General features: G+C 45.2%; 1 long non-coding RNA gene across 1 annotated transcript; it reads right to left on the reverse strand.

The window, feature by feature from the left end:
* Window positions 1-6,138: 6,138 nt before the first annotated feature.
* Window positions 6,139-27,477, reverse strand: LOC143783431 (uncharacterized). The gene is made up of 3 exons (XR_013217165.1): window positions 27,354-27,477; window positions 26,844-26,931; window positions 6,139-6,377 (listed from the first exon to the last, which is right to left on the reverse strand). It is a non-coding gene; the product is annotated as an uncharacterized LOC143783431 (long non-coding RNA).
* Between the last annotated feature and the right edge of the window lie 127 nt (window positions 27,478-27,604).

The raw sequence follows: 27,604 nt of genomic DNA on the forward strand, positions 1-27,604 counted from the left end.
ACTCGCACCAATGTTATTCAATGAGTCAGTGCTCATCTGCAAGTTTTTCCTCAGCTGAAATTGGACAGAGGAAAAAACTACAGCATGCTGTGATTGACTGCTTATATTAGACGAGACTCTCCAATGCAAATCAATGAGTGCGAGAAAAAAAAAAACAGACACGGGCCATCCATATACCGTCCAATGTTTAACCCCTTCCCGACCTCCGCCGTACTGCCGAGGTCGGGTCCCCTGCTTTGATGTGGGCTCCGGCGCTGAGCCCACCTCAAAGCCGGGACATGTCAGCTGTTTTGAACAGCTGACATGTGCCCGCAATAGCAGCGGGTGAAATCGCGATTCACCCGCTGCCATTAACCAGTTAAATGCCGCTGTCAAACGCTGACAGTGGCATTTAACCTGCGCTTGCGGTCTCGTGGCTGAAAATGATCGCATCGCCGACCCCGTCACATGATCTGGGGTCAGCGATGCGTCAGGATAGTAACCATAGAGGTCCTTGAGACCTCTATGGTTACTGATGCTGGCCTGCTGTGAGCGCCACCCTGTGGTCAGAGCTCATAGCAAGCCTGCAATTCAGCTACATAGCAGCGATGTGATGATCGCTGCTATGTAGCTGAGCCGATCAAGTTGTGCCAGCTTCTAGCTTCCCATGGAGGCTATTGAAGCATGGCAAAAGTAAAAAAAAAATGTTTTTTAAAAATATGAAAAAAATAAAAAAAAGTATAAAGGTTTAAATCACCCCCCTTTCGCCCCATTCAAAATGAAACAATTAAAAAAAATAAAACCTACACATACGATCTATCAATAAAAAAAAGCATTAACCTGATCGCTAAACTGTGTAGCGAGAAAAAAATTTGAAACCCCAGAATTACGTTTTTTTGGTCGCCGCGACATTGCATTAAAATGTAATAACGGGGGCGATGAAAAGAACGTATTTGCACCAAAATGGTATCATTAAAAATGTCAGCTCGGCACACAAAAAATAAGCCCTCACCTCACCCCAGATCACGAAAAATGGAGACGCTACGGGTATCGGAAAATTGCGCAATTTTTTTTTTAGAAAAGTTTGGAATTTTTTTTTACCACTTAGATAAAACGTTACCTAGACATGTTTGGTGTCTATGAACTCGTAATAACCTGGATAATCATAATGGCAGGTCAGTTTTAGCATTTAGTGAACCTAGCAAAAAGGCCAAACAAAAAACAAGTGTGGGATTGCACTTTTTTTGCAATACCGTACTTGGAATTTTTTTTCCCGATTTCTAGTACACGACATGCTAAAACCAATGATGTCATTGAAAAGTGCAACTTGTCCCCCCAAAAACAAGCCCTCACATGGCCATATTGACGGAAAAAAAAAAGTTATGGCTCTGGGAAGGAGGGGAGCGAAAAACGAGAAAGCAAAAACGGAATAGGGCAAGGTCGTGAAGGGGTTAAGGATACATTACATGGCACTCGTCCTCCTTTTTTGGATCAATACCGGAGTGATTTTTTTAAACGATAGTGGGAGCGAGGCCTTAAAGTAGTTTCTGACCGTAAGCTTGATTTAAAAAAATATTGCCCAGACTAACAAACTGTAGGCTGTAATAATCCCATAAATTTTCACGTTGTTTTTAAGATCGTTGTCATGCCAGTTTGTGCCCATCCCCCACTTTCTTGATTGGTACTTTCCTATCTGCTTGTCCCATCAAACCTATCATGCCAGTCTTTGCAACCAGTGTGAACTCCTCCTACCATACTCCATAGTGTATTCTCGTCCCGCTATCAGTCATTGATCCAACTATGAAGATCACATTATTGGCTCATGCAGACGATTTTGGTCTAAGTGTGAAAAAATCAGATCACACTCAGACAAATGTTATTCAATGAGGCAGTGCACAAGTCAAATATTTTTCACAGCATGCAAGATTTGCCTCCAATAATCGGATGGCACGCTCCCAAACAAATCTATGAGTTCACGGAAAAAAAAAAATTGGTCCGCACTTAGGTGACATCCGAGTGCGACTGAAATTTTCAAGAACAAACTAAATGGGGAAGATGGATAAACCTTTTTAATTCTCCAAATCCGATAAAAATGGATCCCACTCTGATCAGTCTCTGATCTGAGTCTAATCAATGTCTTATTAGCATAATCAGACCGTTTTAATCAGATGACCTAATTGTGATGTTCCAAGTCCCAACCACTCAAGAGACCAGGATAACCACGAAAAAAAAAGAGCATTCGGGATCACAGGGGAAGCAGCAAATAGTCAGATGGGGATAGTCATGTGATATGAGCATCCAATGGAAGAATTAGGCAAAAAGGTGACAGTGAGTTTATCGCTCCCTGTTTTCCTTCTGCCAGATTTACTGGTGTAATGCAGACATGTCCCAGAAAACACTTATTGACTGTCTATATGGACTTTTCACAAAGAAAAATGTAGATTTCATAGTGGAAATGCTGCACATTTTCTGATTCCACCATTAGCATTGTGGATGTTTCACAATTTCCCAAATAATTGAATTATTGTGTGTTCTTTTTTTTATTTTTGAACTGGTTTTCAACATGTACTTTTTGACATACAAGGTACTTTACATATTTGTAGGCCTTCATTTTTCATGGACAAGCTGAAAAAAACACGGACAAAGCATGTACAGCTTGATAACCTTGTTTTAGTCATTCTGAACAGTGACTACGGTAAATCCAGGCCATCGCAGTCTTCTGACCTTGATGTGTCCTTTTCATGAGAAATGACCCTGTCATGTTGACGAAATAATTATAGGCCAATGCTTCAAAGAGCAAAAGGATCACATACACTGTGAGCAGTATTGAATTCAGACTGTAATGTGCCTTTTCTAATAAAGATATGTGCATATAGATATTACAGCTGCCGTGTTTTACACGCTGGACGCCATATTACTCATTATGGGTGCATGTGGCTAGAAATATTTAGCATTTTTTTCACACTTTATAAAATCTGCAAATTATGACTGGAGAATAAAAAAAAAAATAAGCGCAAAAACGCCACAAAAGATGTCAAAGAAGATGCTTCAGGAAAAACATGACAGGAATTTTTAAGAAGCGCGTTCTGCTTAAAAAACGATGTGGGCACACTCGCGTCATAATGGCGTTGTCTGCACATACCCTAAGGCTAGGGTCACTTGACTGATTTTCTCTCATGCAAGAAAATAGGTCCAATTATGCTCATCACACTTTGATCAGATTCTGACCAGAGTGTGATCTGATTTTCTTGGATACGGAGGAAAAGAAAATGTCTCAACGATCTCAAATCAACGTTTTTCACAGACCCAGAGAATTGAATGGCCGTATGTATCAGTGGTCAAATATGTATGCTGCCATTTTTTTCCTTGGACCACTTGGTCCACGGTAAAAAAAAAATCAGACATGTGCATTTCCTCATTGAATGACATGGTAACGAGTGCTACTCATGGAAACGACGGACATCACTCATCCAAGTTATACGACCATCTGCACAAGCCCTTACTGTAAGGGTATGTTTCCACGTTCAGTTTTGCTTCAGGCTTTGGTCAGGATTTTATGCAGGTAAAATCCTGACCAAAACTGCACCTGAGGTCACTGGCAGGTCACCTGCGGTGTACCTGCGTGTTTTGCTCATAGTAGCAACATGCTGCGTTTCGAAAAACGCACCACGCATGCGTTTTCGCGGCAAAAACGCATGCGTTTTTTAACACATAGTGGAGTCTGGATTTCATGAAATCCCATCCACTATGCTGTAACACAACATACCCTAACAGAAACCAATGTCAACAAGTTAGCAGCAAATTCCACCATGACCATCTTAATGGCCAACAGAACAGGACCACAGTCAGGAGGCTTTAAAGGGACTCTGTCAGGGCTGTCCCACACGTCCAGATAATTCCGGTACCGGAATAAATCGGTACCGGAGTTATCCGTGTCCGTGTGCCTGGGAACTCACGGAGGCCATACGCGCGGCACACGTGTGCCGCCCGTATGGCGAGTGGGTACCACACGGAGCGTGTGGTACCCACTCTGCATCATGCTGAAGCCGCGATTCATATGTTCCCTGCAGCAGCGTTTGCTGCAGAGAAAATATGAATAATAGTGTTTAAAATAAAGATCTATGTGTCCGCCGCCCTCCCACCCCCTGTGCGCCCCCCCGCTGGTCAGAAAATACTTACCCGGGTCCCCCGTCGGCTGTCGCTCCTTCCTGGTCTGGCCGCGGCTTCTCTACTGTATGCGGTCGATTACACTCATGAATATGTGGCTCCACCTCCAATAGGGGCGGAGCCGACTATTCATGATTGTAAATGAGCGGCCCCACGTGACCGCATACAGTAAGCCGCGGACAGACCAGGAAGGAGCGACAGCCGACGGGGGACCCGGGTAAGTATTTTCTGACCAGCGGGGGGGCGCACAGGGGGTGGGAGGGCGGCGGACACATAGATCTTTATTTTAAACACTATTATTCATATTTTCTCTGCAGCAAACGCTGCTGCAGGGAACATATGAATCGCGGCTTCAGCACCATGTGGGGGGGACAGCGCTTACTGTAGCGCTGTCTCCTGCACGCACACAGACCCCAGACGGAGAATGTCCGTGTGAGGTCCGTGTTTTACACAGACCCATTGACTCTATTGGGTCCGTGTAATACGTGCGCTCCCACGAACACTGACATGTCTCCGTGTTTGGCACACGGAGACACGGTCCGCAAAAAATCAATGACATCTGAACAGATGCATTGATTTTTATGGGTCTACGTGTGTCAGTGTCTCCGGTACGTGAGGAAACTGTCACCTCACGTACCGGAGCCACTGACGTGTGAAACCGGCCTCACCTGAATTTGGCGGGACCAGTTTTGGGTCATATGGGCGGGGTTTTCGGGTGTTTGATTCACCCTTTCCTTACCCGCTGGCTGCATGCTGGCCGCAATATTGGATTGAAGTTCATTCTCTGTCCTCCGGAGTACATGCCTGCACAAGGCAATCTTGCCTTACACAGGCGTGTACTATGGAGGACAGAGAATGAACTTCAATCCAATATTGCGGCCAGCGGGTAAGGAAAGGGTGAATCAAACACCCGAAAACCCCGCCCATATGACCCAAAACTGGTCCCACCAAATTCAGGTGACAGGTTCCATTTAAGGAAAGCCTGAAGTGCATTGACTTAGGGTGTACCTGCAAAATTCTAAATTTTAAACTACCGATATTTACTGCGCATGCCCCCGCGCACTATGTCCCGGAAGTATTTCGCTGTGTTCCGGGACATGGTGCGCGGGCACATGCGCAGTAATGCTTTTCGGCTTTGCCCACAGTAGGGCAAAGCATACTGCACGTGCGCCACCGAAGACTGCATGGCACACGCGCCAACTATGGCACACGCATACTCCTTAGTCCCGAAAATAATGCGGAAAAGAGGGACGGACAGGGTGGAGAAATAAAGAGGATACGCCGCCCATCTGACCGGTAAGAAATCATTTTAATATCCTGCCAATTTGAGCTGACAGAGTCCCTTTAAGGAACCCGTCATCAGCATGGATACAACTAATTTAATGTGTGACAGTCCAGTCTTGGAAAAAAGATGAATAAAAAGATGCTCTAGGATTTTACTTTACTTTTTTTCTTTGCAGTAAAGAAAAGAACTGCCCTTCTAATGTCACCAATAAATAAGTCAGAAACCATTAAAAAGCTTTAAGCATGATTAAGAATGTTAGTCAAATCGGAGAGACACTATTGTACAATTTGTACGTGATTTATTTGTGAGTTAGTAGAGCCGGTGATGGTGGTGTAGATTGTGAAGGCACATGGAAGTACAAAAATTGGCATCATTTGTTTAAATACCAGTAGTCATTTTATACGCTATGTTCACACATATACAGTACAAAAAACTGTGTTCAGATATATATGACAGCGTAATAAAAAAAAATTGCTTTACATCATGTTTTGGTTTTGCAATAAAACCTAGTTACCCAAGTTTTTTGTTCTTTTGTAGCAGCTTCTCTCTTTGAGGAGAAAAAGGTCAACTGGGCAAAATTGAACACGCTGGATCCTTAACTCCCCTGACAATTATCTGTCGGGGCACACATACACATTAGTCTAGAGTATTTCTAGCTATTTGTGTCATTAATTTTCAGTTTTGCTCCTCAGACCATTTTATTATTTTCATGTCCCATCAATACCATGTTGCCAACAAATGAATAATGATTCCCTGAATGTCGTGTCTTTTGCTTGTCTCTTAAAGGCGTCAGTGACGTACTCCCAGTTCCTTTGATTGCATTGTCTTCTTTTGGTGTTGGTCACTCTCTTCCTCTTATCCCTTCAAAGTCGTCAAATATAATTATTATGTTTTCCAATCAGATTGGTCTTCTCGTATTGTGTCCAAAATAACATCTGTAGCAAACCTAAGTAGAAAAATAGACTTGATTTGATAAATCGTCATGTTTATTTTCATTGGCGTCTAGAGAATTGTCAAGTCTTCACCGACACCAACTTCAAAGCCATCAGTTCTCCGTGTCCTATTTTCTTCTGTCCAGCATTCGCACCCATTCACAGAAGTAGTCAAGGACATGTGAAATAATCACTTATCCTGGCATCTTAGGCTATTGGATATTCTACTCCTTTAGTATTTATACACATACTGTATATCCCACTACAATTATCCAACTATTTATTTATCCAATTGCTCTGGTATAGATAGAGCATATCAAGAATAAATAATAAGATCTGTTCTGTACATGCCGCAATAAATAATAATTTTCACTTCTATAGCACCAATGTATTCCGTAGCACTGTACACTTCAGAGGGTACTTGTATAGACAATATTATTATTAATAAACATTTTTATAGCGCCATTTATTCCATGGCGCTTTACATGTGAATACGGGGCAATGTAGACAAATACATTAAACATGAGCAAAAAACAAGGCGCACAGGTACATAAGGAGGGAGGACCCTGCCCGCGAGGGCTCACAATCTGCAGGGGATGGGTGAGGGTACACTAGGAGACTAGGACATTACAGAGTCACATTATTCAACAGATACGAAGAGGAGTAAGGGCCCTGTTCACAAGCTTACAATCTATGAGGAAACCGTGGAGGTGCAAAAGGTAAATGCAAAACCAAAAGAAGTGAACTGGAGTATCAGTTGATATACATGCAACGTGTAGGAGCATGTTCACACTGGCCATTAACAGACAGAAAAAAAATAAACACATAACCTTCTGTAAGTAAAAAGCAATAGTGCTTACATAGGGTAGTTAGTAAACACTGTTTTTAATCAAAAAAGGGTAAATGACATTCCACCAATGACAAGATGTACCTAATTGGGATGGCCCTAACCCTTAAGTATTAAAACCTTACCATGTGTCTAAAATTATCTCAATGTGATTAAGGGCCGAGCAAGACCAGGACCCGACTATGGACACCCAATCATGCGACGCCATGCTCTTGTTTGTACCGAGTACAAGAATCCAAAGCAAAACCAAAAAAAAGAAATGGAGTATAAGTTTGTATATATGCAACATGTAGGAGATAAATGGTAAAAAGTGCTTGTATTGTACAGTCAAGCCATCAATATAATAAAGAGGGATTTTTCACATAACACTGGATGAATCGGACACCAGCCAATATCTGTACAAGTACAGATACAGAGATCTAAGAAATGCATGGACAGTCTGTAAACAGATGATAAAAGAGACCCAATTCAGAGGGAAATATTGGAAGGGCAAAAAGAGAATATTTAGATAAGTGAGGTGATAGGCTAGTCTAAAGAGATTCATTTTTAGAGCAGGCTTATGGATACTGAGAATTATTCGAATTATCCAGGGTAGTGCATTTCACAGAATTGGGGCAGCACACGAGAAGTCTTGGAGACAGGAGTGGGAGGTTCGGATTATTGAAGATTTTAGTATTAGGTCATTAGTGGAGCTGAGGGCACAGGTAGGGTGGTAGACAGAGGTGAGGGAGATGTAGGGTGGTGCAGAACTGTGGAGAGCAACAAGTTTATACTGTATTCTGTAGTGGATGGGCAACCAGTGCAATCGCTGGCACTGGTTGGAGGCATCGGTGTAGTGGTTGGACACTAATGTGATCCTAGCTGCTGCATTCAGGATGGATTGGAAAGGGGACAGTTTAGAAAGAGGGAGACTCAGTAGTATAGCTACTGGGGGTAGAGGGGGCGATTGCCCCAGGCCCCACGCTCTGAGGGGGCTCACCAGGAGCTACACTACTGTAACTGTATCAGCATGCACAGCACGCCGATAGTTACATTCTGCAGAAGAGCAAGGAGACTTGGTCTCCCTGCACTGCCGCCCAGTTGCTATGGGGCCCCTGGGCAGGCAGCGGGCCCAGTGCCAGCAGTGGACCCTCCCCGCCCGTCATCGCAAGTTCAACTCTATCTGATACAGTTGACTGCATTGATGAGAGAGGGAGTGTTACACTCCCTTTCCCATCATCCCTTTCTCAGCTTCTGACATCCCTGACGCAGACACTGACAGGGGTCACGATGATGTCACTACTTGGCGCCCACTGTCCTCAGATGTGTAGGCGCTCAGAGCACTGGAGGAATGAGGAGGAATAAGGAGGAAAGGTGAGCATTGTACTTATTTTTTATGGGGGTGCTTTACATTATATATATATATCTATAGTATATGCCTATGGGTACTGCATTATACTATAGAGCAGTGATTTTCAACCTTTTTTGAGCCGCGGCACACTTTTTCTACTTAAAAAATCCCGGGGCACACCACCAACCAAAATGGCACAAAATGACACTAAAACAGTACATATTCTACATATAGTTAATAATATAGATTCTAAATGTATTTATACTCACTCAGTGTGAATATACAGCGTTTCCGCGCTGTATTTTCCGCACCATGTTCACAGCGGATTTGGGTTTCCATAGATTTACGTGGTACTGTAAACGTGATGGAAATCTGATACGAATCCGCAGCGACCAATCCGCTGCGGATCCGCAGCCAAATCCGCACCGTGTGCACATAGCCTAATTCTAACCCTAATTCCAACCCTAACCCTAATTGCAACCCTAATTCTAACCTTAATTCTAACCCTAGCCCTAAGTGCAACCCTAGCCCTAAGTGCAACCCTAGCCCTAAGTGCAACCCTAGCCCTAAGTGCAACCCTAAGTGTAACCCTAAGTGCAACCCTAGCCCTAAGTGCAACCCTAGCCCTAAGTGCAACCCTAGCCCTAAGTGCAACCCTAAGTGCAACCCTAAGTGCAACCCTAAGTGCAACCCTAGCCCTAAGTGCAACCCTAGCCCTAAGTGCAACCCTAAGTGCAACCCTAAGTGCAACCCAAGCCCTAAGTGCAACCCTAGCCCTAAGTGCAACCCTAAGTGTAACCCTAAGTGCAACCCTAGCCCTAAGTGCAACCCTAGCCCTAAGTGCAACCCTAGCCCTAAGTGCAACCCTAAGTGCAACCCTAAGTGCAACCCTAAGTGCAACCCAAGCCCTAAGTGCAACCCTAGCCCTAAGTGCAACCCTAAGTGTAACCCTAAGTGCAACCCTAGCCCTAAGTGCAACCCTAGCCCTAAGTGCAACCCTAGCCCTAAGTGCAACCCTAAGTGCAACCCTAAGTGCAACCCTAAGTGCAACCCTAGCCCTAAGTGCAACCCTAGCCCTAAGTGCAACCCTAAGTGCAACCCTAAGTGCAACCCAAGCCCTAAGTGCAACCCTAGCCCTAAGTGCAACCCTAAGTGTAACCCTAAGTGCAACCCTAGCCCTAAGTGCAACCCTAGCCCTAAGTGCAACCCTAGCCCTAAGTGCAACCCTAAGTGCAACCCTAAGTGCAACCCTAAGTGCAACCCTAGCCCTAAGTGCAACCCTAGCCCTAAGTGCAACCCTAAGTGCAACCCTAAGTGCAACCCAAGCCCTAAGTGCAACCCTAGCCCTAAGTGCAACCCTAAGTGTAACCCTAAGTGCAACCCTAGCCCTAAGTGCAACCCTAGCCCTAAGTGCAACCCTAGCCCTAAGTGCAACCCTAAGTGCAACCCTAGCCCTAAGTGCAACCCTAACCCTAAGTGCAACCCTAAGTGCAACCCTAACCCTAAGTGCAACCCTAAGTGCAACCCTAACCCTACCCCTAACCCTAGCCCTAACCCTACCCCTACCCCTAATCCTACCCCTAACCCTACCCCTAACCCTAACCCTACCCCTAACCCTACCCCTAACCCTAATGGAAAAACAAAAATAATTATATTTTCTGTATTTTATTATTGTCCCTACCTATGGGGGTGATAAAGGGGGGGGGGTTTATTTACTATTTTTTTTATTTTGATCGCTGTGATAGAACTTATCACAGTGACCAAAATGTATAGGAACGAATCTGCCGGCTGGCAGATTCGGCGGGTGCACTGCGCATGCGCCCGCCATTTTCCAAGATGGCGGCGCCTATGGAGAAGACGGCCGGACACCGGGAGGGATATCGGAGCTAGGTAAGTATGGGGGGGTGGGATCGGAACACGGGGGGGGATCGGAGGACCGGGGGAGCGGACAGGAGGGAGGAGGGGAGCGGACAGGAGATCGGGGCAGAAAGGAGGGGGCACCATAGTTTGGGGAACTTTCCCCGTGGCACACCCGACCATGTGCCGCGGAACACTGGTTGAAAATCACTGATCTAAACCATAGATAGTCCTATTCTTATGGATTGGTACCCAATATAGGCAAAAAAGGTGCGACGTGCAGTGTCTATAATGGCCTAGTAGACAAAAAGGCTAACACCAGATATACATAGCCCAAATAAACAGATACCATTTTAGTACCAAACCCATCTGGATATAACAATTAAGGACTTAGTACAATTGAACAAGATAAATTATTCCAATGGAAATGCATGGAATAAACTCCCAATAGACATGCTCACACTCAATGAAGCTGAGGACAATAAGATGGTAAAACGGAACCGGCTCCCATGTAGCCCACCCTACGCGTATCGTCACCTAAGCGACTTCATCATCTTTACCCCTGATGAAGTCGCTTAGGTGACGATACGCGTAGGGTGGGCTACATGGGAGCCGGTTCCGTTTTACCATCTTATTGTCCTCAGCTTCATTGAGTGTGAGCATGTCTATTGGAGTTTATTCCATGCATTTCCATTGGAATAATTTATCTTGTTCAATTGTACTAAGACCTTAATTGTTATATCCAGATGGGTTTGGTACTAAAATGTTATTTGTTTATTTGGGCTATGTATATCTGGTGTTAGCCTTTTTGTCTACTAGGCCATTATAGACACTGCACGTCGCACCTTTTTTGCCTATATTGGGTACCAATCCATAAGAATAGGACTATCTATGGTTTAGATTTAATATTTATCTGTATGAGGAGATTTGATTGGGAACTGTTCCCCCAGGTGTACTTTCTTGTCTTCCCTTATTGTTCTCTTGGGTATTTTTTTGTCGTGCTTACAGTTTTAAATGGTTTTAAATATAAGTCATGTGTTTGGTAGACATTGAATAAAATTTTGTAACTTTTTCTAGTTGATCCCTGCGCTTGTGCATGTTTCTTTTTTTCTTCTTTCTTTATATGGTTCATGTCGGACATGCAGCAGGTTGAGCATATAGAATATTATTGTTGATGGTGCCCTCTTTCCTATAATATTTTGCTGTAGGGCTGGTATCTACCACTGACCATATGGCGGTAATATCAATATTGGTCTTTATATGGAGATTATGTTCTGTAATAGCGCGGTCATCTGCTGAGGTTCTCCTCCACTATTAGGGTGCGTCACTCAGTTGAAATCAATGCTACCTGGTTAGGGGCCCACTCAGAAGCCTCTGGAGAGACTGATTAGCATAGAGTTGTAAGCCAAAACCAGAAGTGGTTTAAAAATACAGAAGTGGTGACGTGTTTCTATTATACTTTTCCTCTGATTCTTCCACTCCTGATTTTGGCTTACAAATACTGAGGTAGAAAACTCACCAAACACACAATGTGTGCACATGGCCAAGTTTTTGTAGACTTTGCAGATGAATAATTGTAGCCAACAAAAAAAGCCACAATAACAAATGGGAATAGAAGACATTTCCCAGATCAGGTCAGATGGAAGGAAGGAAGAGTTTAAATAGCCAGTCCATTCTCCTGACCGGGGTTGTGCAGGTGCAACCAACAATGAATCAATTTTGTAAACATTTCAGATAATATAGACAGAAAAATCCAGCGGCATAAGGTTATTGTCAATGAATCTGTAGACCTTCCAGGTTTATCTGAAGTGCTAAACATGCCAATCTAGTTACTCAAGTATCTAGGCAGTTAATGGCCTTATTTCACAAATAAAAATATCTCCAAGAATTCTCCAAATGTCATTTTTAGGCAAGGTTTACATGCCAGATTAGTGGTGGTTTGATGTATTTTTTTTGATGAATTTGTTGCATAAGTACATCTGTTCCATGTATTTAAAATGAGGCTGCTTTTGCAGTATGTGCATTGCTTTCTGGAAGCCTAGTTCATATAAATCAGTCTAATCGCATACAGTTTTGGAACGCATCGGCTGCTCTTGAAGGTACCCTAGTGCAGCGCCCCAGAGTCCTGGTCGTTGCAGTACTGTGGCTCCGCCACTATGGGGAGCTATGGTGCGTCCGATGGCACTGAAGGAGTTCATCTGATCAGGTATCACAGACACCAATACATTTCACAGCCGGGCCTCCGGGGGGAGCTAAGGGTGCTATTCATTAGGCCACTCCCCACCATAGTGGGTAAACTGGGGGTCAGGCAGGAAGTTAGATCAGAAAGCTGACTGGGTTGGAACCAGGCAACACCTTGTGGCAGAGGGTGTTGTAGGGGAAGATACAGTAGGGTCTCTGTCAGGGGTGGGATCCTGACAGAGGCTTGGCAACGAGAACGAACGTAACGGGACCGTGCCTGCTCCGGGTAGCGGCGGTGCCCAAGAAAGGATTAGAAGAGAGATAGATTGTGCTGAGTGAGAAACGGGATCACGCAAAGGAGAAATACCAGTAGGAGTCGTGCTGTAAGACCGAAGCAACATCCTACTGAGGCGCACTACCGGTGGCCGGAACGCCGAGGGAGTAGAATAACATTCAGCTTCAAGCAATACTCCAAACAGCGGCAGGACAGTCAGTCTCAGGCGGGCTGTCTAACTCAAATCACCTATGAAGTCTTGGGAGGCAATTGTGGGAGAGGGGCGTCTCTAGGGTCCCGGAAGAACTCCAGGCCTACCCGTCAAACGGGTGCCGTTCCTACCCGAACCTCAGGGAGGGACGGAGGATTAGCAGAACATCATCTAGTCGAGTTGTGAGGGAACATCAGAAACAGACACAACAGTTGTGGGGTACTTTCCGTAAGCACAGCAGGGAAGGACTACAACACATAGCGCTAGGGGGAAGGCACAGATTTCCTCCTGTGAAGAGAACTCTGGAAGTGCCATTGGACCGGCCGGACTTGCGCAGCCTGGTGAGCCGTATTCTGGATTGAGGACTCAGAGATCTTCAGTAAAGAGGTAAAGAGACTGCAACCTGGTGTCCTTGTTATTTATCGCGACCTGCACCCCACAACTGCACCGTTACAACACCACTTATTTCACCGGACGTCCCCCACTGACAGACAGGGCCACGGACCGGGTCTAGCCACCGTGACAACCCCAGGACTGAGTCCCAGAGGCCCGGCTCCGGGTACCCCTCGGCCCTGCGGCGGTGTGGGGGCGCTCTAATTATAATTCAAAATTTTTGTAATCACTCCATGTTTTGGCTAAAAAAATGTGTACCACAGTGAAACAATGCCATCAGTATGTGAGTGGGAATCAGTGTGACAATCACTAATTTTAAAAATCAAAAGCATTTGGTTGCAGCATTTGGTGGAGTTTGGCAGCCTACATGCTGCACTGACAGCTTATGCCTTGGGACAAAGGTGTACGGCTCACCTTATGACGTGGATCCGCTAGACTCCAGATCTAATGGGTACATGGACCCTGGGCATTGGTGCAGGTGACAAGGTGGCACGTGTGGAGCGAGGATGTGGTCAATGGGTACATGGACCCTGGGCATTGGTGCAGGTGACAAGGTGGCACGTGCGGAGCGAGGATGTGGTCAATGGGTACATGGACCCTGGCAGTGGTGCAGGTAACAAGGTGGCACTTGTGGAGCGAGGATGTGGTCAATGGGTACATGGACCCTGGGCATTGGTGCAGGTGACAAGGTGGCACATGTGAAGCGAGGATGTGGTCAATGGGTACATGGACCCTGGGCATTGGTGCAGGTGACAAGGTGGCACTTGTGGAGCGAGGATGTGGTCAATGGGTACATGGACCCTGGGCATTGGTGCAGGTGACAAGGTGGCACGTGTGGAGCGAGGATGTGCTCAATGGGTACATGGACCCTGGGCATTGGTGCAGGTGACAAGGTGGCACGTGTGGAGCGAGGTGGTACATACATGAGTCGTGGGAGCAGTAGGGTGGATGAAGTTAAGCCAGCGGTATTAAGAGAAGAGTGCACATGAGGTGGAGTATGCAAAACTAGAGTCTAGAATCACAATTCAATGTTCCTTAAAAAGCCTAGGGACATGACGTTACTGAGCCACAATGAGCAATCTGCAAAACTTTACTTATGTGGATGTGCTGGATGTGAGATTTGTGTATGCAGGAAGCTACTGCTAGCTCTAAGGCCACGTACACATGTCGAGTGTTTAGTGAGTTTTTTACCTTAGTATTTGTAAGCCAAAACCAGGACTGGAACAGTCAGAGGAAAAGTGTAATGGAAACGTGCACCATTTCTGTTTTTTTAATGTAAAAAACTAACCAAATTATCAACACCTGCACGTGGCCTTATTCTCCTTTATCAGCACTGTTTTACTCCTACACTGATTTCTTCCTCCAGACCATGAGGTATCACTTCACCCTAAGGTAAACAGACACTGGTGCTAACAAGTCTGTGGTTTCCCTTCCCTCGTTCCCTCACCTTTTTGGGTTCGCTCACACTGGTATATAACAAGGCCGATATTTTATCGGATAGCTCTAGGACTAATATTATACTGTGGGGGGAGAGCAGATCTGCACTGATACTGACCAAATACTGAACATGTTAATGAGGCTTAACATACATATACAGCCCTTGATATTTTTATTTTAAGCAGCTTTTTTTTATTTCACAGCTGGAGTGGTGCTACTAATCTACGTTCCCTAACCTTAGTATTATACTCATCAGCTGCCATCTTCAGCTTTTTCCGATGCCGCTCTGGTCCCGTGCCGCCATCTTGTGACCACAACTTCTAACTGCCCAGAAGTCAGAAGTAACGGTCACAAGCTCTCTCTGTAAGGGCTGTCCCACACGTCCAGATAATTCCGGTACCGGAATAAATCGGTACCGGAGTTATCCATGTCCGTGTGCCTGGGAACTCACGGAGGCCATACGTGCGGCACACGTGTGCCGCCCGTATGGCGAGTGGGTACCACACGGAGCGTGTGGTACCCACTCTGCATCATGCTGAAGCCGCGATTCATATCCTCTCTGCAGTAGCGTTTGCTGCAGAGAAAATATGAATAATAGTGTTTAAAATAAAGATCTATGTGTCCGCCGCCCCCCCACCCCCTGTGCGCCCCCCCGCTGGTCAGAAAATACTTACCCGGGTCCCCCGTCGGCTGTCGCTCCTTCCTGGTCTGGCCGCGGCTTCTAGTGTATGCGGTCACGTGGGGCCGATCATTTACAGTCATGAATATGTGGCTCCACCTCCCATAGGGGCGGAGCCGACTATTCATGATTGTAAATGATCGGCCCCACGTCACCGCATACAGTAGGAGGCGCGGCCAGACCAGGAAGGAGCGAGGGAGCGGGTGAGTATTTTCTGACCAGCGGGGGGGCGCACAGGGGTGGGGGGGCGGCGGACACCTAAATCTTTATTTTTAACACTATTCTTCATATTTTCTCTATAGCAAACGCTGCTACAGGGAAGATATGAATACCGGCTTCAGCACCATGTGGGGGGGACAGCGCTTACTGTAGCGCTGTCTCCTGCACGCACACGGACCCCAGACGGAGAATGTCCGTGTGAGGTCCGTGTTTTACGTGGACCCATTGACTCTATTGGGTCCGTGTAAAACGTGCGCTCCCACGAACACTGACATGTCTCCGTGTTTGGCACACGGAGACACGGTCCGCAAAAAAACAATGACATCTGAACAGATGCATTGATTTTTATGGGTCTACGTGTGTCAGTGTCTCCGGTACGTGAGGAAACTGTCACCTCACGTACCGGAGCCACTGACGTGTGAAACCGGCCTAAGTCTATAAGGGCCTCATTCTGGCCTCGTTCTGGCCCTCATAGACTAACATTGAGTTGTGACTTCCGGATAGTCCAGAAAACACTGCAGCGATCCGACAGGTCACAAACTGCTATAGACCGACCGGCGCGGCGCCGGTAACGGATAAAGATGGTGGCTGGTAAGTATAAGACTAGGGGCAGGCAACTTCAATTAGTGGCACCATTCCAGCACTGCAATACAAAAAGCTTGCTTGGTGCCTTAAAGTGATATTCCCATCTCCCTGATCCTATTTCAATATGTAGTAGGTGTAATAATAATAATATTAGCAAATACTTCCAATTAGAAATGTAGTATAATTCTTCCAATTTGCTTTGTCATTTAACCCATTGCTGTAGCTTGGTTATCCATGATTACGACATCTAACTAACTAATCGTTAGTACTATACGAGTGGTTGTCACCATGGTTACCTAAGGTGCTGCAATGTCCTGCACCAGGGGAAAGTGAATCAGAAGAACTATACTTCATTTCTAATTGGAGGTATTTGCTAATATTCTTATTATTACATGTACTACATATTGGGATAGGATTGCGGAGATGGTAATACCCCTTTAATCTTTATCTACTTTTGGAAATGTGGCTTCTTTCTTTCTATATGGGCAATGCAGGCAACTGGGATATTACCGTACCATACCTTTCATGGAGCAAGCATAATAATAATATTTCATGAAGTAAGCTTAAAAATTAAGACAAGTATTGTATTTCAACATGTATCTGATTATTGTCAAAAATTTTAAGGCAGCTTTTTTAAAAGCAGTAATGGTTCACCTCCACCACTTCTTGTGATCTTTAGATCTTCAGTCGCTTTGCTTATTTGTCCATTCAGCAAATTTCTAAAAATTCCTTTAGACTGGTTTATTCGAGAATGCGCAACTTGGCCCGATGCCAGAGATCTAAAAAACCTTGAGGTTTTAAATGGTTAAGAAGAAAAAACACAGCATTTTACTCAAGTGCTTAAAAAAAAAAAACACCGCGGGCTCCCGTGTTTCAATTATTTACAATTGTCATGTACGTAGTTTTAAATGAATACATTCCTACAGCGGTGACAAAAGCAAGACAAAAAAAAATTGGCAATTTTTACACCCGAGATTTCCAACCTCGGTATGATGAGCTCGTTTGACTTTTGTGACTACGTATAGGAGATGATAAAAGTAATTATTTCCCAGTGACAAACATTTATTTGTGACAGTTGTCTGGGCAACAACGTACGACCGTCCTTAGCTTATTTATGAGTCGAGGACTTAGCGTTTAAAGACCGGTCTGAGTTTCGCCAATGACAGTGAAACATGTAGTTCTACTGTTTCTATGGTTACCACGATGTTACGCTGAAGAGACTGGCTATAGAACATCAATTTAGTGCTCTACTAAACATGAATACATCCAGCAATGGTCTCCGATGGTTGCAACCCCTTCATCTCCAGTTAAAATAGTGCAATTGCAGGACTAATTATAATTTGGTCAGCTTTAGCTGCCACGAGAAACAAAACCCTATTCACAATTGCTGGGAAACCTTGGGAGTACTGTACGCAGCTAGTAAAACTGACTGGACACTTGCCCACTTGGCAGCCGTCTTGTACAGAACGTCTCTGACAACCGGGATACCACCAGTCATTGTGAATTCTTGTAAGCCTGACTTAACCCTACAGCGCTGTATGACAATCTGTTTTTTTTCACACCATGCACATCACATTACATATGCAGAACGAGGAGACGCGGCGTCAATGCACTTTTCTTTACACGAGATTTATTTTTTGCCTTTTGAATTAATATGAAAATCCCTATTTGTCTGATTTCGATTGTCCTCAAATTAATTTTATAGCCTAAGGCTGGAAAAAGAAAATTACAACCAGGTAGCAAAAAAAATTAACAATGATACATGTATATGTGGGTTTTGCTGTAATTAAAGGGAAAATGTCAGCAGCTTTTTTTGCTATTTAATCTGAGATCAGCATTATGTGGAGCCAGAGGGCCGAATTATAGGAATGTGTCACTTATTAGACTGTGTCCTGTAGTTTCAATACAATCAGCGTTTTATCAACAGGAGAGTAGCACTGCCGAACTAGAATACCAAAGATCCGCACAAATTAGTTGAAAAATATATATACAGCTCTGGTAAAAATTAAGAGACCACTTTCAAATGTTCAGTTTGTCTGATTTTTCTCTTTATAGGTATATTTTTGAGTAAAATAAAAAATTGTTCTTTTAGTCTATAAACTTCTGACAACATGTCTCCGAATTTTCAAGCGATAAGTTGGCGTGGCCATACTTCTCAACAATATATCAACAGTGCAAAAAAAGAGTATAACCACAAACAATAGAGGCTATAATTCAGATCAAAAATTCAATTTTTATTATGAGGTAGACAATAACATGATGCGGCCGGTCCACGGGGAGACGCGCAGTCCACCAATGCAAATCCAATCACAGTGATCCAGACTAAATGAAGTAGGTGGCCAAAGGCAAGGGCAAAAATTGTAGTGGAGAGGCACATATCTATAGAGCAGGGGTGGGCAATTAATTTTCCAGAGGGGCCACATGAGAGACCATGACTGTTGCGGAGGGCAGAACTAATAGCTTGAAATTAATTGTACTCAATATTAATTTATTAATATTAATTGTATCAATTAATATTGAGCATAATTACCGTATTTTTCGGACTACAAGACGCACTTTTTCCCCCCAAAAAAAGGGGGGGAAATGGGGGGTGCGTCTAATAGTCGCAATGCAGGCTTACCGTGGCGGCAGAGGTGCGGCGGCAGAGGTGCGGGGATGAGGAGGCGCAGTGAGCGGGGTCCCTTTCCCCGGTGACGTGATGCAGCAGCCCGGTAATGCAGCAGAGCCGGGTGAATCCTGTTGTTACCGGTGGTGGCGGCCATCTTCCTGAGGCCGCGCGTGCGCAGATGGAGCGCTCTGCTGCCCGGGGCTTCAGGAAAATGGCCACGGGATGCCACGCGTGCGCAGATGGGGATCGCGGCGGCCATTTTCCTGAAGCCGAGATGCGAACTTGGCTTCAGGAAAATGGCCGCCGCGATCCCCATCTGCGCACGCGCGGCATCCCGCGGCCACTTTCCTGAAGCCCCAGGCAGCAGAGCGCTCCATCTGCGCACGGGCGGCCTCAGGAAGATGGCCACCACCACCGGTAGCAACAGGATTCACCCGGCTCTGCTGCATTACCGGGCTGCTGTATCACCTCACCGGGGAAAGGGACCCCTCTCACGCCATACCTCTCACTGCTCCTCCTCATCCCAGCACCTGTGCCGGTAACCACTGCTGCAACCCTCCCATGGACACCAGGCCGTGGCGTCGCCCACCTAAGCAGGAAGGGACCCTGCTCAGGTGCACGCCGTACCGCATCACCCCACCTCTGCCGACACCATGCCTCTTGTGACCCTGCTCTGCCACCGCCAGCCCTCAGGTAAGATACTGTAAATTCGGACAATAAGGGCTTGTTACCACTTGCGAGAAACACGTCCGTGTCTCGCATGTGAAAACCAAGCTGTGGCGCCGGCACTTGGGAGCGGAGCGTGCGGCCACATAGGAACACATGGAGCTGCACAGCTCCGCTCCAAAGTGCCGGCGCCAGAGCTTGGTTTCCACATGCGAGACACGGACGTGTTTCTCGCAAGTGGAAACAAGCCCTAAGACGGACCCCCATCTTATAAAAAATCTTTTTTTCTGCAATTTTCACCCCAAATTTGGGGTGCGCCTTATGGTCCGGTGCGTCTTATAGTCCGCGAAATACGGTAAGTATGCTGACACCCCCCTATATATCTCCTGTGTTCTCCCCTCATGTGCTGTCCCGTTTGAGCTGTCTCCCCCCTGTGCTCTGTCTCTCTCACCCCTGTGTGCTTTCTCTCTCCCCATCTGCTGTCTCCTCTCATGTCATCTCCTCTTTGACCTGTCTACCCCATGTGCTTTCCCCCTTGTCTGCTCTCTCTCTCTCCACCTCTGTGCTGTCTTCTTCCCTCATGTGTTCTCTCGTTTGAGCTGTCTCCCCCTGTGTCCTCTTTCCCATGTGCACTCACCCCTCCCCTGTGTCAAAATGAAAGCAAAGAAGGTAAAGGTAACATTTTATTAACATGGAAAAATTTATGACAAAGGTGCTTTAATTTACATTGTATCCACATAAGGACAAAAAAACGCATTTTATGCTATAATCTATGTCTATCTATCTACTATCTATCTATCTATCTATCTATCTATCTATCTATCTATCTATCTATCTATCTATCTATCTATCCCTGTATCTATGTATTATATATGTATTTTATATTTAAAAATTGTCTGTGTCTGTTTGTGTACAGAACATACCACAATACTGACATTACAGCAGGAGGTCGCAGAGGATACATCTTGTGAGGTAAAATGTCAGTGAAGACCTGACAAAAGAAATCCTCTGTGATCCCCTGCTGTAATGTCAGTATTGTCTTTTGCTTCCTCCCCTGCCCAGGAGATGTGGTATGCTCCGTACATGATCAGACAAAGACAATTTTTAAAATGAACTTTCGTTCTTGGGAAAACCCCTTTAATGTGACCGGCTTCCTCTGCCTGTAGACACGTTGCGCATCTGCCACCGTGATCAGCCGAATGATTCACTGCGCCTGTGTGGAATTCGCGCAGGCGCAGTAAATCAGACCGCAGCCATCTTTGTGCAGATAGCGGCAGTCACATTAAAACTGCACATGCGCTCCTCCTGTACAAAGATGACAGCGGTCAGTGAATCATTCAGCTGATCCCAGTAGCAGCGTGTTCGCGACGGTGTTCCTCTGGTGGTACCACGCAAGAGGCTGTGTACGGCATATACAGTGTGTGTGTGTGTGTGTGTGTGTGTGTGAAGCATCTGGGTGTGTTTGTGTGTGTGGGGTGCATACGGCATATATAGTGTGTGTGTGTGGTGCGTACGGCGTATATAGTGTGTGTGTGGTGCGTACAGCGTATACAGTGTGTGGTGCGTACACTTTCCCCATCCTGGGTGAAAAATCAGGTTGCCTCTGCAATTCCTATTCAGACCTTAAGTCCCGGACGTCACGGGATGTAACTCACAGATAAGCCACTGACCCTTGCAGACTGCCTCGCTTTTCACGTGCTTCAAGATCTCACATCTCCAGACCTGCTTCCCTCAGTGCTTCTTCTGTCTCTTTCATCTGTAACTCACCACACAACTACTACCACTCCTTCTAGAACAATTCCTCTCACTCTGTTTTAGCTCCTCCCACTACCTGAAAATTACCTCAGGAAGGCACTCTCCCTGCCACTACACTGGCTCCGCCCCCTTTCTCAACTGTCACTCCTCTGACTGAAACCAGTTCTAAACACAATCTAATCTCCTACTCTACATTGCCCCCTAACACTAACCCACAACTACACTGCCATAACCCTTACCAATGCTGACCTACCACCGCCACTGACTGTCCCTATTCCTGTCCCTAACACACAGATATCAGAACAGTGTCAGCCATTATCATATTAAACAGTGTCAGCTATCATAAACTACACAGGGCACACAGCAAACACAAAACATACCCAGTTTCATTAGGTAGGCATGCACAGGAATGCAGGGCTCAAACCAGCCACCTGCACACCCCCTTACACTGGTACCACCACAAGTTTCCATATTGAGACACCCATCACTTGGGTGTCCCAATATTGAGGTCGGTGAACTTCCGTCGCTTGGAATTCTGGGATCCGGACACATCTGGACAGAACAGGATGTGAAGACATTACAAGGTAAGTATATATATATATATATATATATATATATATATATATATATATATATATATCTTCTACTACTATTTGGAAAAATATTTACCGTATATACTCGAGTATAAGCTGAGATTTTCAGCCCATTTTTTTAGGCTGAAAGTGCCCTTCTCGGCTTATACTCGAGTCACTGTCGGCAGGGGGGTTGGCGGGGGAGAGGAGCGGCTGCGCGGTCCCTGCATGTCCGATGGCCTCCGAGCAGTTCTTCCTGTGTTCAGCGGTCACGTGGTACCGCTTATTCAATAATGAATATGGACACATAATCATTACTTTAATGAGCGGTATGTGACCGCTGAACACAGGAAGAAGCTGCCGGCTCCCAGAGACCATCTGACAGTGAGACGCTGCCAGGGACCGAGCCGGGAGCAAGTGAGTATAACGGGGAGGGTGAGCATTCCGATATTCACCTGACCCCGTTCCACCGCCGGGTACCACTCCGTCTAACGTGTCCTCTGCCTGTTCAGGTCAGAGGGAGCGATGACGTGTTTAGTGTGTGCCCTCTGCCTGAACAGTCAGAGCCGGAAGACAGAGCGGCGCGCAGTGGAGGAATGAGGAAGGTGAATATCGCAAGTGCCGGGGGCCTGAGCGACGAGAGGTGAGTACGTGTTTTTTTATTTTAATCGCAGCATATGGGGCATAATCTATGGAGCATCTTATGGGGCCATTATTAACCTTTGTGCAGCATTATATGGGGCGTATTTTGTATGGAGCATCTTATGGGGCTTCTGATTCAATATGGATATTCAAAAACACTTAACCTACTGATGTCCCAATTCATTTTACTTTTATTGGTATCTATTTTTATTTTTGAAATTTACCAGTAGCTGCTGCATTTCCCACCCTAGGCTTATACTTGAGTCATTACGTTTTCCCAGTTTTTTTGTGGCAAAATTAGGGGTCTCGGTTTATACTCGGGTCGGCTTATACTCGAGTATATACGGTACTTGAAACACTTTTAGGCTATGTGCACACGATGTGGATTTGCTGCGGATCCGCAGCGGATTTTTCCGCACAGAAACGCTGCAGATCCGCACTGTGATGTACAGTATAATGTTATTCAATGGCAAAAAAAAAAAGATGTGCAGATGGTGCGGAAAAATTAGTGCGGAATTGCTGCGGATTTCAAAGAAGTGCATGTCACTTCTTTTGTTCGGATCTGCAGCGTTTCTGCACCCCTCCATGTTAAAATTCCGCAGAGGCAAAAACCGCCGAAAATCCTCACAAAATCCGCATCAATTCTGCACAAAATCCGCATAAAAACTGCAGTAAATTTGAGGCTGCGGATTCTGCCAGGAGATGCGGATTTTGTGCAGAAAATTGTGCACCTCTTTTCCTACGTGTGCACATAGCCTAAAGCTTTATTTTTATCCTCATCCAATATTGGAGATTTAGTGGAGGGAGGCAGTCTATAAATATTTATGAGGAAGAGGATGCATTAAAAATCTTTAGAAGAAATGTAAGATAAAGATAGCAAGTGATGAATGACATGAGCACAGGTTTCTGAAGAAAATTAACTATTTCTTGTTTTCCACATCTCTCCCAATATACAGCTTTCATCTCTGCTGTGTGTCTCCCACTTAGTTTTGCATTGTTTGATGAATTGCTTAAAACAAATAATCTTTTGTTTGTATTTTATAATCATTTGCTGCATTTGAACTCAACTGTCCAAGCACTGACTTCCTGGTGAGATTTTGGTGGGTTTGTGCTTATACTCAGCAGCCAGTCTGAACAAGCAGAGCTGCAGTGTAAACAAAGGGAATGGTAAGGGAAGTATGAACCTTTATCTTAAAGGGAATTTGGCATGAGATATTTACTCCCCAATAATGATGTAGGGGCAAAGACTCTGATCCCAGTGATGTATCACTTACTGGACTGATTTCTTTAGTTTTGATAAAATCACTGTTTGCTGCAGATTTACCAGTTCTTGAAATGTAGAGCACTGTATAACCCCGCCCACACCACTGATTGGCAGCCTTCTGCCTATACACAGTGTACACCAAAAGCAGCCAATCAGTGGTGGGGGCGGGGTCACACAGAGCTAATGAATATGAAGTACTACATGGCAGCAGCTTTACTAGTCTTCTAGTAATAATCTTCTACTAATAAAACAGTGATCAAAACTACAGCAAGCAGCCCAGTGAGCGAGACCTTGCTGGAATAAGGGTCTTTATATTTACATTATATTGCTCTCAGATTAGGTGGCAAAAACCTGGTGACAGATTTCCTTTACCATCTTAAATTTGTATTATGGTTGATAATCACAGCAACCAAATATTACATGAGGGCAAATGGAAAAGAGACATTTTAAACAGCACATAGATTCAATGCTTTTTTTTTTAAATCATGAAATCATATTATAGCAGTAGAATTCTACCAAAACTTTTCCACAAAATTGGAAAAACCAGTGTACTCCATGACTGAAACCAGTTTTATATTATTTTAGGACATGTGTACTTGCATGTATTACACTGAATTTTGCAGTACCTTGGTCATACTTTCTAATTTACAGTATAGAGTATCTGTCCGCTTACCTATCATGCCTCTTTTTTGTAAAATCTTGAATTCCTCATAAAAAAAATGATAGAACAATACTGGGTTGTTCCTGGAACAGTATGAACTTATTATGCTTTGCTTATATAGTGAAATCATATTCCACAGCGATTTACAGATATTATCATCACTGCCCCCATTGGGGCTCACAATCTAGATTCCCTATCAGTATATGTTTGAAAGGAAACCGGTGAACCTGGAGGAAACCCACACATGTTACAGATGTTGTCCATGGTGGGATTTTAACCCTGGACCCCCCCTAACCACTGAGCCACTATACTGCCTACAGTGGCTCAATGGCTTAGTGGTCCCTGACGCGCCCACAGGGCCGTGGGGTACTCGGTACCGGGTCCTGTGGTTCACAGGGGGATGTCATGGTGGCGACCCGGTCCGTGGCCCTTGGGGATCAACATTAAAGGGAAAGGTCTTTAAAGGAAATAAAGTTTGTGTTCGTGACGCCACCTGTGGTATTCGGTCAGTGGGGACCGACGCTGCTTTAAGGGGTCCTCTAAGGTGATGTTATGGCAGCTAGATGGTATACCTTCCCAGAGGTGAAGTATGTCCGCAGGGCTCCCGGTCTGTAGATGGAAGATGGTGAGGAGTGCAGTAAAGAATGAGGACACAGTTTTGCAGTCTCTTTACCTTAGTTTACTGAAGACTTCAGCATCCGCAGTCCAGAGCACCAGATCACAGGGCAGGCATGGTCAGGCTTGCTTGAAGGCAAGTTAGGAGTCCCCTTACCCAGGTGGAAATCAAAAGCCTTCCTCTGGCGCTGTGGTGTTGTAGTCCCTTATGGCTTAAAGCTCCACATAAGGTCCTCACAGATGTTATCTTTCTCTCTGTCCCCCGGGTAGGATAGGACATAACCCGTATGACTGGTGGCTTGAGGCTGTTTATAGGGACTCTAGCACGCCCCGGCCTCTGGGGGGTGCCACTGTGCCTCCTGGGTGTTAGGTGGGACAGGTAACTTGGAGTTCAGCTGTCCTGCCGGTCTCTGATGTAAGCCATAGAGGTCCTTACAACCTTGGTGTTCCGGCTACCGGTCTCTGCGCCTCAGAAGGAGGCAGCCTGCTCAGGGTTGGTCTCCCCCTGGTATTCTCTCCTGTGTTTTGCTCTCCTGCACACTCTCTGCAATGTATTCGGCTTTCTGTCTCTTTCCAGGAGCTAATGCACTGCGGCGGCACAGCTCCGTAAAACCTTCTGCTGCCTCAGACTGATCCAGTTCGTCTCCTGACTGGACCTTCCTGGAACTGACCAACTTTCCCTACAGACTACCAGTTATATATCTATATGGGGAGTTACCTAGTAAGTAGGATCAAAAGCTCCCCCAGTGGCCTGGAGTGTGAATGTGTTGCATGTTTGTGGTACCTGGTTGCAGTTATCCCTTCTTGCCTTCAAGCGTAACATCTATCTCCCCATGAGGAAAGCAATGCTACTATTACGACCAGGACCCTTGGGTGCCACGTCCCCCATCAATAAATTGAAAACTAGATGTTACAATTCACATTGAGCAGATTCTCAGGGACCGCATTCTTGGGCAGGGAGGTGTATTTTGATTACAACCAGCTCAATAATTTCTTCTTGCTCTGTTAGCACATACACCGGGTTCACTACTGAACACTGAAGGGCAGGCAATGAAAGATTACGTCCTGACACCAGTGCCAGAGTCAGGATGCGCTTTGTGGGCAGAGTTTGTATGGCCCCCGAAGGATGGTATAAATATGCAAATGGCCCTTGGCAGAAAAAAGATTCTTCACCCCTGTCCTAGATGAAGATCAAAAACAAAGTTCCGTTGTTTTCCACACCTCTCAGTCCGCAAAAAAGTTGGACATGTGAATGTGCCCACAAACTGTAACAGGTACAAGTTTTATCCGTGCAAATCAAAGATAGCACTAGTTTGAGACTTACAGACATCTGAATGAGTCCTTTAGAATGTCAAAGAACATGTCCTGTTAACAAGAGGAATGAAGTTGATTGAGTTTTACAGGAGGAAAAACAGAGGAACTTTTGAACTGCTAAAATTTAGAACTAATAATTAGTATACCTCTTCCAACCTCTAAATCAAAGAAATAAGCCAGAGCGTAGGTTAGTATATATGCAAAGTATAAGAGATTATCCACACTGTGGCCATTTAACAGACAAAACTTAAGATAGAAACAAAATGAACATATACCCTGCTGTAAGTAGGTAAATAGTAATAGTGCATACAAATAACATAGGCGACTTAGTGAACACTGTTTTGATCAAAAAAAGTAAAAGCCACCCCACCTCGACAAGGTGTGCCCCATTCAGGATGGTCCTATCCTCTACTAGTAAACCTCACGATGTGTTAGACGACCTCCATTTAGATGGCTAACTAGAAAGGTGACATAAGGCAACAAGATGTTAAACATGATTGAGGACAATTATAAATATAACGTATAAATTAATAATTAATTGTCCAGAGAAAATTCTTGCCATGGATATCAAAAAGTGATAGACTAGCTATCAGAATATACATACAGGGGGGGAGAACAAACTCCAAAAAGATAGCCAAAGTCTATATAAAAATGCTTTATTGTACAGGGCATGGAAGTGGTGACAGCAACAAGCAGCCACCAAACAAGCTAAAAGCAAGGGCATTGGGAACCCAATAAGCCTTTTAGAGTATCAAATATACATGATAATTGTAATCACAAACAGGCGACATATATACAGATTACAGCCCAGATCCACAAGAGATCTGGATATATACAGTCAGCATAGAATATAATACGACAAAAGTAAGTAATACATCACCCAAGTAAAGTCAGCAAGTTCAGGCAGACAGGGGGTCCCAGCGCCCGCCCCAACGCGCGTTTCGGGAAACCTTCGTCAGGGGGCACACAGAGCAATGATCAGGCAAGAGTTTAAAAAGGCCGCGCACCGGAAATACTGGGACAGGAAACGCCGGAAGTGGTAAGGCACTCCCTAGCAACCAAAAAGGGAACGATGTCATCCAGGATGCGTGCGCAGTGGTCACATGGGGCCCCACGTGACCCGCGCACAAC

Source organism: Ranitomeya variabilis, chromosome 6 (genome assembly GCF_051348905.1).
Source record: "Ranitomeya variabilis isolate aRanVar5 chromosome 6, aRanVar5.hap1, whole genome shotgun sequence".
Classification (NCBI taxonomy): domain Eukaryota; kingdom Metazoa; phylum Chordata; class Amphibia; order Anura; family Dendrobatidae; genus Ranitomeya; species Ranitomeya variabilis.